Consider the following 9,523-nt stretch of genomic DNA (forward strand, 5'->3'; position numbering starts at 1 on the left):
AAATCCTTTTTCATAGAAAAAGCCATTCTGTCTGTTGGAGATTGCAATTTGCCATTTTAATTTTGCTTCTGATAAACTTTGATCTGATGATTTTCTCAGGCAGTGTTTACATGAAGGCAACCCAGAAAATTAGTAAAATATTTAGTAAATTGATTGAAAAAATGAAGACCATTACAATCAAGGTTCAGATTGATTTTTCTAAAAATATATTTTATTGATTTTTTACAGAGAGGAAGGGAGAGAGATAGAGAGCTAGAAACATCGATGAGAGAGAAACATCGATCAGCTGCCTCCTGCACATCTCCCACTGGGGATGTGCCTGCAACCCAGGTACATGCCCTTGACCGGAATCGAACCTGGGACCCTTCAGTCCGCAGGCCGACGCTCTATCCACTGAGCCAAACCGGTTTCGGCCAGATTGATTTTTTTAAATCATGTTTTCTTAGTGTTCCATAGATATAACTAGATCTATCTAGCCATAGAGCAAATAATCAGCCTTTTGGGTCTGTTTGTATTGTATTTTTAAAACTGTATTATTCACTAAAAGTTAATTGAAAGTGCTGATTCTAAACCTTAGGACAAAACTCCTAAGAAATATTAAAATCTTTAATTTTAGACTCTTACCTATTCAGCAATACTGGTTTTACCTAAGTGTAGTGAGCCTTTAAAAAATTTATTAATTTCAGAGAGGAAGAGAAAGGGAGAGATAGAAACATCAATGATGAGAGAGAATATTTTGATTGGCTGCCTCCTGCACGCTCCCACACTGGGGATCGAGCCTGCAACCTGGCATGTGCCCTGACTGGGAATCGAGCTATGACCTCCTGGTTCATGGATAGATGCTCAACCACTGAACCACACAGGCTAGGCAATATATAGCATTTTAATTACTTGAACTTTGTGAATGTTATTTACAGCTGAGTGATGTAGTGTATTTCCTTTGGTTTATAACCTCTGGTTTTCCCTGGTATTAATAATTGTCTTCATTAAAAAATTTTTTTGTCTTATTTTTCTGGGTACCTATTCCTTTTCTTCTTTTTAAAAATCTTTTTTATTTATTTATGTTATTGATTTTAGAGAGAGGAAGGGAGAGAGTGAGAGAGAGAAACATTGATGTGAGAGAGCAACATGGATTGGTTGCCTCCCACATGTGCACTGACCAGGGATCGAACCCACAACCTGGGTATGTGCCCTAACTAGGAATCAAACCTGCCATCTCTCAGTGCACAGGATGTCGCTCCAACCAAGGGAGCCACACCAGCAGGACTGGTCACCTATTTCTAATTCATCCCCAAACTCTCTATTAGGAGGATAAAGCCTATCAAGACTTTCATGAACATCAGGTGGTTTATCAGTTTCATTTTTCCCAGGATCTCTTTGTACTTCTGCTCCAATCAAGGATAGTTGCTATTGTCCTGAAGTTTATTTTCACTATCATCTTGGGAAGTCCTTTCCCCACCCTCCTGTGTCGGATCTCCTCTATTTCCTGGACCCCATGTCTTCATTTCCCCCCTATGCTTTAGTTTTAAGAAAGTATATCCTCCACTAGTTTTTCTAAGGATACTTCATTAGTAGCCAATTCTTTAATTGGCTATACCTTTGCTATTCCCTTGGTGAGATATGGTATTACAGTTTGCCAAAAATGTCCCCTCAAATTTAAGTCATTGCTGCATTGTTTGCTAGCTTCCAGTGTCGCTGTTGAAATGTTTGAAGTTATTATTCTTAGTCCTTTAAATGTGACTTGCTTCTCTCTCTCCACCTAATCAGGCTATAAAAGTTAAAACAAGACACAAACAAGTTAGGTTTGTGGGAGCAAAATGCCCAGGGATGAAAGTAGAGAAAATAAATTCCAAATGAAAGGCTTAGACTTGAGATCCCTGCTACATATCAGACACAACTGCTCCATTTAAAGGGGACACATAACTAGAGTTAGCTCCCAGGTTGGGTCCCAGTCTCATATCTTTTCAAGATAAACAATCTCATCAGTGTCCTGACTTTTTTCATTATCCAATTATTCAGCTGACTTGAGCTGACAACTCTGTTGTTGGTTGGGTTATGTAACTCCCAAAAGGTTTAGAATTAAATACAGATAAGATGAGCTAAATCAAACCCATAGTGCTAAATGTTTAGTATTAACCTTGAATTGTAAGACAGTCTGTATATGTTATTTATGTAAAGTGTTTGTAATAAAAACATAAATTATACTCTTTAGGGAATATGACAGATTACCTTGTTATTACAATTTGAAATGTGCAATTGATTTTATACTTGTGATTTTAAAGTGAAGGTGCAAGAGAAATAGGTTAAGCTTGTAAGCTATGTGGTTTGTACTAAGAGATTGTGGCACAGTCTGCCCTGCCAGGCTGCCAGGAGGTCTATGTGAGTCTCATGATAGTTACTTCTGCTACCACAGGCTGTCATAAGGCTGTGCTGTTCCCTCTTCACCAAATGAACCCCAACAGGCAGAGACCAGACTGGAATATTTATTTATTTTAAATAGTTTTGTTTATTTACTAATTTGAGAGAGAGAGAGAGAGAGAGAGAGAGAGAGAGAGAGAGAGAGAAACATTGTTGTTCCACTTATTTATGCATTCATTGGTTAATTCTTGTATGTGCCCTGATTGGGGATTGAACCGGCAACCTTGGTGTATCAGGATGATGCTCAAACCAACTAGGCTACCTGGCCAAGGCCAGATTGGAATACTTAAACACAAATTATGCTTAAGACTGGAGCACGATCAGCAAACTTCTTCTGAAAAGGACCAGATTGTAATTATTTTACTCTTTGCTGTAGAGTTTAGGTGTCTAAAGGATCTATAGGAAAAAGGGAAATCCAATGCCTTTGAATGCACGACCTTATAGTCACGAGTCTGGAAAGGACTTGGTGAGATGGGCAGGGGGTGGGGGTGGGGTGGGGTGGGAGGGGTAGGAAAAGTCATGTACTTCTTTCCCTGCACTAGAAAGGAAAGCATTTCAATGACTTTTCCCACATGCTGGGGATTGGACTTTTTAAAAAAATACACTTCTGAATATTGTTATTTTATTCTTTTTAAATATATTTTTTTATTGATTTTTTACAGAGAGGAAGGGAGAGGGATAGAGAGTTAGAAACATCGATGAGAGAGAAACATCGATCAGCTGCCTCCTGCACACTCCCTACTGGGGATGTGCCTGCAACCAAGGTACATGCCCTTGACCGGAATAGAACCTGGGACCCTTGAGTCTGCAGGCCAACGCTCTATCCACTGAGCCAAACTGGCTAGGGCTGAATATTGTTATTTTAAAGAGTAGAAGCACTGATTGTCAGTTTAACAATAACAAACTTACATCATTCAGTTATCCAAATTTTGCCATTCAAATCAAAAGTCACCTTAGTTTTACATCTTCTTAAGTATATTTCATCCGAGGATATTTTTTCCAATGATTTTTCGAGAAAGTGGAAGAGATGGAGGGAGAGAGAGAGAGAGAGAAGAGAGGGAGAAAAAGAGAGGGAGAGAGAAACATCAATGTGAGGGAGACAGATCCATTGGTTGCCTCCTGAACAAGGCCCTACCAGGGCCAAGAATTGAACCCACAACCCTTCAGTGCATGGGTCATCACTCTAACCAATGAGCAACACTAGCTAGGGCTTTTAGCCACATTTAAAAAAGAACAAGCTCATTTCTGGGAAAACTATAAAATATGAATACAAGCCTAATATAGGCACATACACATTTACATTTTGATTAATTATTAATTAATTAAAACTATTTTTATTGATTTCAGAGAAGAAGGAAGAGGAGAGAGAGATAGACATCAATGTTGTGAGAGAATCATTGATCGGCTGGCTCCTGCATTCCCCCTATTAGGGACTGAGCTTGCAACCCATGCATGTGCCCTTGACTGGAATCGAACCCAGGACCCTTCAGTTTGCAGGCCAATGCTCTATCCACTGAGCCAAACCAACTAGGGCTAAATTTTAATTTATTGAAAAAAATTTTCTAGAGAGAAGAAGGGGGGGGGGAGAGAGAGAGAGAGAGAGAGAGAGAGAGAGAGAGAGATGTTAATTTGTGTTCATTGATTGATTCTTGCAATCAATCTGGGGATTGAACACAAAACCTTGGCATGTGGGGATGACACTCTAACCAATTGAGCTACCTGACATGGCCATACGCACATACCTTAATAAATGCTAGAAGTATGATAAAACAAGTTTAATTTGAAAGTAAAATTTAAAGAGTTACTTATTCTTGATATGCTTTAAAAATTTTTTTATTTTTCAATCACAGTTTACAATTAATATTATTTTGTATTAGTTTCAGGCACACAGCATAATGACTGAAATACAGACTTCTTTTTACAGCAAGATTCAAGTGATACCTCAAATGGGTCCAAATTGTATTGGTTTCAAAACAATGTGTGGACATAACTCCAGGGATGCAGAATTCAAGTTGGAAAGTAGAAAAGGGGCTGTTTAAGCCCAAACTGCGGTCTGAGCTGGAGAAACAGGAGAAGGGAATGAGAGCGAGATGGGCCTGGGCCCTGGTTCTGGCATAGGTTAGTTAGCTCCTGGAATCTCATTTCCCTCTTCTGTAATATGGAAATAAGGCCTGTTTGGTTTGAATAAATCGTTGCATATAAAGATTGCCAGAGGAGCATTTTGCATCAAGAGATGCAGCTTTTATTCATATGCATTTACTCTTTGACCCAGCAATCCCACTTCTGGGAATTTACCCTGAAGCTACACCTCCTCCAATAAAAATAATATATGCAAAGGTTTCTTCATCATATCATTATTTGTCATAGCAAAATATTGCAAACAACCTATATGTGACATGTATTAGTTTTATATTGCTGCATAATACATCGCCACAAGCTTAGAGCAACACCCATTTGTTAACTCACAGTTCTGTGGATCAGAAGTGAACATGGTGTGGCTGTGTTCTCTGCTCACGATATCCTTAAATCAAGTTTTTGGCCAGTGTCAGTTCCCACCCGGAGAACTCAGGAGAAGGCATCTGCTCCTACGCTCATCCCTATTGTTGACAGAATTTAGTTTCCTGTGGTGGCACGACTGAGGTTGCTTTGCCTTAATGGGTGTCAGCCTGGGGCCACTCTCAGCTCCTGGAGGCCACCTGCCTTCTTTGCCAGGCAGCTCTCCGTCTTCAAGCCAGTGCATCAAATCCTTCCTGTGATTGGAAGCTCTGATTTTTCTTCTGAGACCAGCTAGAGAAGGCCCTCTGCTTTTAAAGGGCTTGTAACATTAGACCAGGCCCCCTGGACGATCTCCCTGTCATAGGGTCAACGTATGCAAAATTCTTTCATAGCTATACCTAGATTAGTGTTTGACTGAATAACTAGGAGAAGGTGTGTGTACACTAGGGGCCAAGAATCTTGGGGGCTATCTTAGGATTCTGCTATCACATAGAAAGCTGAATGAATCTCCTGAGTCCATCCACATAGTGAACTATGCTGCAGTAATAAAGGGTGAGAAAGGCCTTGGCGAACTGCTCTCGAGTGATTTCCAGGATATGTTATATGTTGTTATGTGAAAAAAGCAAGGTGGAAAAAATGTGCTGCCTTCCATGTAAGAAAGAAGGAGAGGTAAGAAAAAAGAAGTCTATATTGTGGTAGGCAGCCTCTAAATGGCCTTGAACCTTGCTTCTTGTTTTTATGCCCTAATGTAATGTTTCCCCTTCAGTAGGGCTGGACTTGTTTCTAGCAAATAGAATATAGCTGAAGTAGTGAGATGTCACTGGTAAATCAGGTTCCAGAAAGACTGTGAGTTTTATCTTGGAATCTTGCTTTCTCTCTCTTTCTTTCTTCTTACTTGAGGGCAAAGCAAGCTGCCATATTATGAATAACTTTATGAAAAGGTCACAATGCAAGAAACCGATATCTCCAGCTGCTGTGGGTTGAATTGTGATGCCCAAAGAGATAGGTTGAAGTTCAAACCCACCCTGTACCTGTGAATGTGACCTTATTTGGAAATGGCGTCATTGCAGATGCTATCAAGTTAAGATGAAGTCCGACTGGATTGGAGTGAGCCCTAGTCTAATGACTGGTATCCTTAGAAGAAGGAAATTTGGACACAGACACAGAGGGAAGAATGCCATGTGAAGGCAGATGCAGAATTTGGAGATGTGCTGTTGCAAGCCAAGAATGCCAAGGATAGCTGGCAACTGCTCAAAGCTAGGAGGACGGCAAGGAAGGATTCTCCTTTAGGGCCTTCGGAAGGAACATGGCCCTCCAGACATTCTGATTTCAGACTTCTAGGCTTCAGAATTGTGAGAGAATAAATTCCTATTTTCTAAAGCCAGCCAGTTTGTGGTAATTTGTTGTAGCAAATTACCAGGAAACTAAGACACTGGCTGACAGCCAGTAAGGACTTGAGGTCAGCCAACAGCCACATGAGTGAGCTTGAAAGAGGATCTTCTGAGGCCTGCCAAGAGCCAGGCTGAGTGAGCTTGGAAGCCGATCCTCCCCCAGTCAAGCCTTGAGATGACTGTAACCCCAAGTGCCACCTCGATTGCATTCTGGTGACAGACCTGGAGCCAAAGATACCTACCAAAGGTCCTTTGAATTTCTGACTTACAGAAACTATGAGATAATAAATGTTTGTTGTCCTAAACTGCTAAGCTTAATTATACAGCAATAGATAATGAACACATAGATATCCTTAATTTGGGGAGGATGGAAGAATAATGATAATGGCTACTGATCAGAGGTGAGTAGGAACAGAGTACAAAGAGCAGAAAGGGAGTGCTACATTAAATATGGAATTGAATAAAAAAGAATGAAAAAAGAAAGCTCTAAAATGAATGCAAATAAAAATAAATCCAACCATATATCAAATTAATAATATAACCATATTAAAATGCAATTTTTGAACACAGTACTCTAATTGCATATCATTTAGAAGGATGTACCTAGGGGTTCAGAACAAGTCCCTTAAGATGTGCCTCTGTGGTATGCAGACTGTTTTGAGATAAAGTCAACCAAAACCTTGCTGGCTTGAGAGTAACTTTTGCCTCCCACTCACCCTTAACTACCAAGAACTTGAGTCAGGGGCCTTGCTCATAAAGGAGATTATCAGAGAACATTTTTTGACCTATCTATAGGGCAGGACAAACTTCTAATTACTGAACTGTTTTTGTTTTTTTTAAAGAATAGTTTATTGAGTTTTAGAGAGAGAGGAAGGGAGAGAAACATCAATGTGAGAGGACATTGATCAGCTGCCTCACTCCTAAGCTCCAAGGGTCCCTCCTTTGCCTCTATAACTTGTTTCCTCAGCCTGTTTCTTCTATGAATTACTTCTTCCACTCTGTGGTTTTCCAAATAAGTGTTCTCTTATAGTTTGGGCCTTGGCTCTGAATTCTTTCCTAGCCAGAACTCAAGTACCGAAGTTGCTGAACCCAGGTCCGGTCTGAACCCACTGGTCTAACACCTGGTGCCATTCCCACTGCCTATAACAAAAGGAGATGTAAGGGGGGTTGTATGAAATTCATTCATCATGGATTAGGAAAGTGGGAGAAAGGAAAGGGGGGGATATCTGAGATCGGAAAAAAGTAAAATGGAGAGACAAATACTTATTTTACATTGATGGGTATAGGATAGCAAACAATTAACATTTACAGCACATGAAGATGGTATTTGGGCAACAAGATAGCCATGAGGGTGAGACAGGCCAGTAAGCCAGGGCAAGTGGAAACTGAGACAGATAGCTGAACAAACTGCAGAGCAATTTACAGAAGATACAGGTCACCTCCTTAGAGACAACATTTGGGCCTTAGTTATATTTCAGCTTCAGGCCCAGAAAAGCAGCAAAACCAGGTGGGTGATGCCAGGACCAGCTGCATTAACTAACGACCCCCTGCCCTGGCACTGACCAATCAGTAGAGATCAGGACCCTGAAAAGCACACCTGGAAAACTGATGAATATTTTGCTGAAACCCTCCCCTAAGACCTCCCCTAAGATTACCTCCCACAAGAGAGAGAGAAAACCCTTGAGACAACCCTGACTGGTTTGCTCAGTTGATTGAAGCGTCATTCCGTACACCAAAAGGTGGCGGGTTTTATTCAGGGTCAGGGCACATACTGAGGTTGCAGGTTCGATCCCTGGTCTGAGCACATATGGGAAGCAACTGATCACTCTCAAAACCTATGAAAAACATATCCTCAGGTGAGGTTAGAAAACAAACAAAAAATGAAAACAACCCTTGAGACAAAGGGGAGCACACCCCTGCGTTAAATCTTCTCCCTTTCCTTCCCCCACAGGCACACATCTCCTAAACTCTAAGGGACCCCACCAACCTTGCAATGAGGGGAGCATTGGGCAGTGGCAGGTTGTCTCATGCTAAGCCCCTGAATCCATCTCCAAGGCCCCCTTTTCTTTGTCTTCCCAGTGAGATAAGGCAGTCCAGCCTGGGCTCTCCTGTTGCTTCTTCTATGCTAAGTCCCTTCTGGTTTAACTGTTTCCAGCTTTAATAAACATGCCTTCATAGTCACCTGGACTCAGGTTGTGAAATCTTTCCTACACAAAGTCAAGAACCCACACACTACAGGTTGGCCCTAGGCAGACCCACTAAGGGCCAGGTTCCATGTCAGGTAACAAGGTGTTCTTGTGATCTGTGGTTTGTGGTCTGTGGTCTCCTGCTCTGGTGGGAGTTTATGCCCTGAGGGGTTTGGAAAAAATGAGGATTACTCTAACATTCCAAAGGTATGTTGTCATAGATGCAAAAAGACAATAGACAGGCTCAACTAAGGTAAAGATTGACCTTTGTGGAGGGAGATATCAGCCTAGGTCCAGAGGTTGCCAACCCGTGGTCCGCGGACGACTGATGGTTCCTGAGGTCCAAAAGGTTGGGGACCGCTGGTCTAGGACATGACCACCATCCATGACTCACTTTTAATTAGGCGTTTTTATGTTCAGATCATCCTATGTGGTTACTTTATGTCTTTGACTTTGGAAGGCCCACCATGCAGGCCTTCTCTGAGCTCGCTAAGTTTAGTATTGAAACACAGGCAGATAGGGCAGGTCCAGCGGGAAACAAAGGCAGGTGGAGCACAGGCAGGGGCAGACACGCAGACACAGCAGTTTGAGCAGCTTAATTACAGGAACCAACCAAGCGGAAATAATAAAATGTTTTTGGACTCAAAGCGGGAGGCATGGGAAAACAAGGGAGGGCCAGCAGTCACAAAGGTGTACGAAACAGAGAAAGTTCAGCACAGGAACAGAGAAAGAACACAGAAACAGGGAACATTTAGGTCCGTTTCTGGGCAAGAACAATTGAGGGAATCAATCAGATGACAACACAGATCTAGAAGCAGGCTTGTAGCAAATATATATCCCTGGACTACAAGACTTTAGGGGGGGGGGCTGCCCATTATTGGCCCTCTCCCCCCCCCGCCCCGCCCCATGCGGGGAGTCTGAATCTGGTGTAATAAATTTTCCGCACTTTTGCTTAAATCTTCTGGTTCTTGGAGCTCCTTCTTCGGCATCGCGAAACACTACCAGGGGAAAAAAAACCTCAGCTAACCATTC

Source organism: Myotis lucifugus, unplaced genomic scaffold (genome assembly GCF_000147115.1).
Source record: "Myotis lucifugus unplaced genomic scaffold, Myoluc2.0 scaffold_7, whole genome shotgun sequence".
In the NCBI taxonomy this organism is placed as follows: Eukaryota; Metazoa; Chordata; class Mammalia; order Chiroptera; family Vespertilionidae; genus Myotis; species Myotis lucifugus.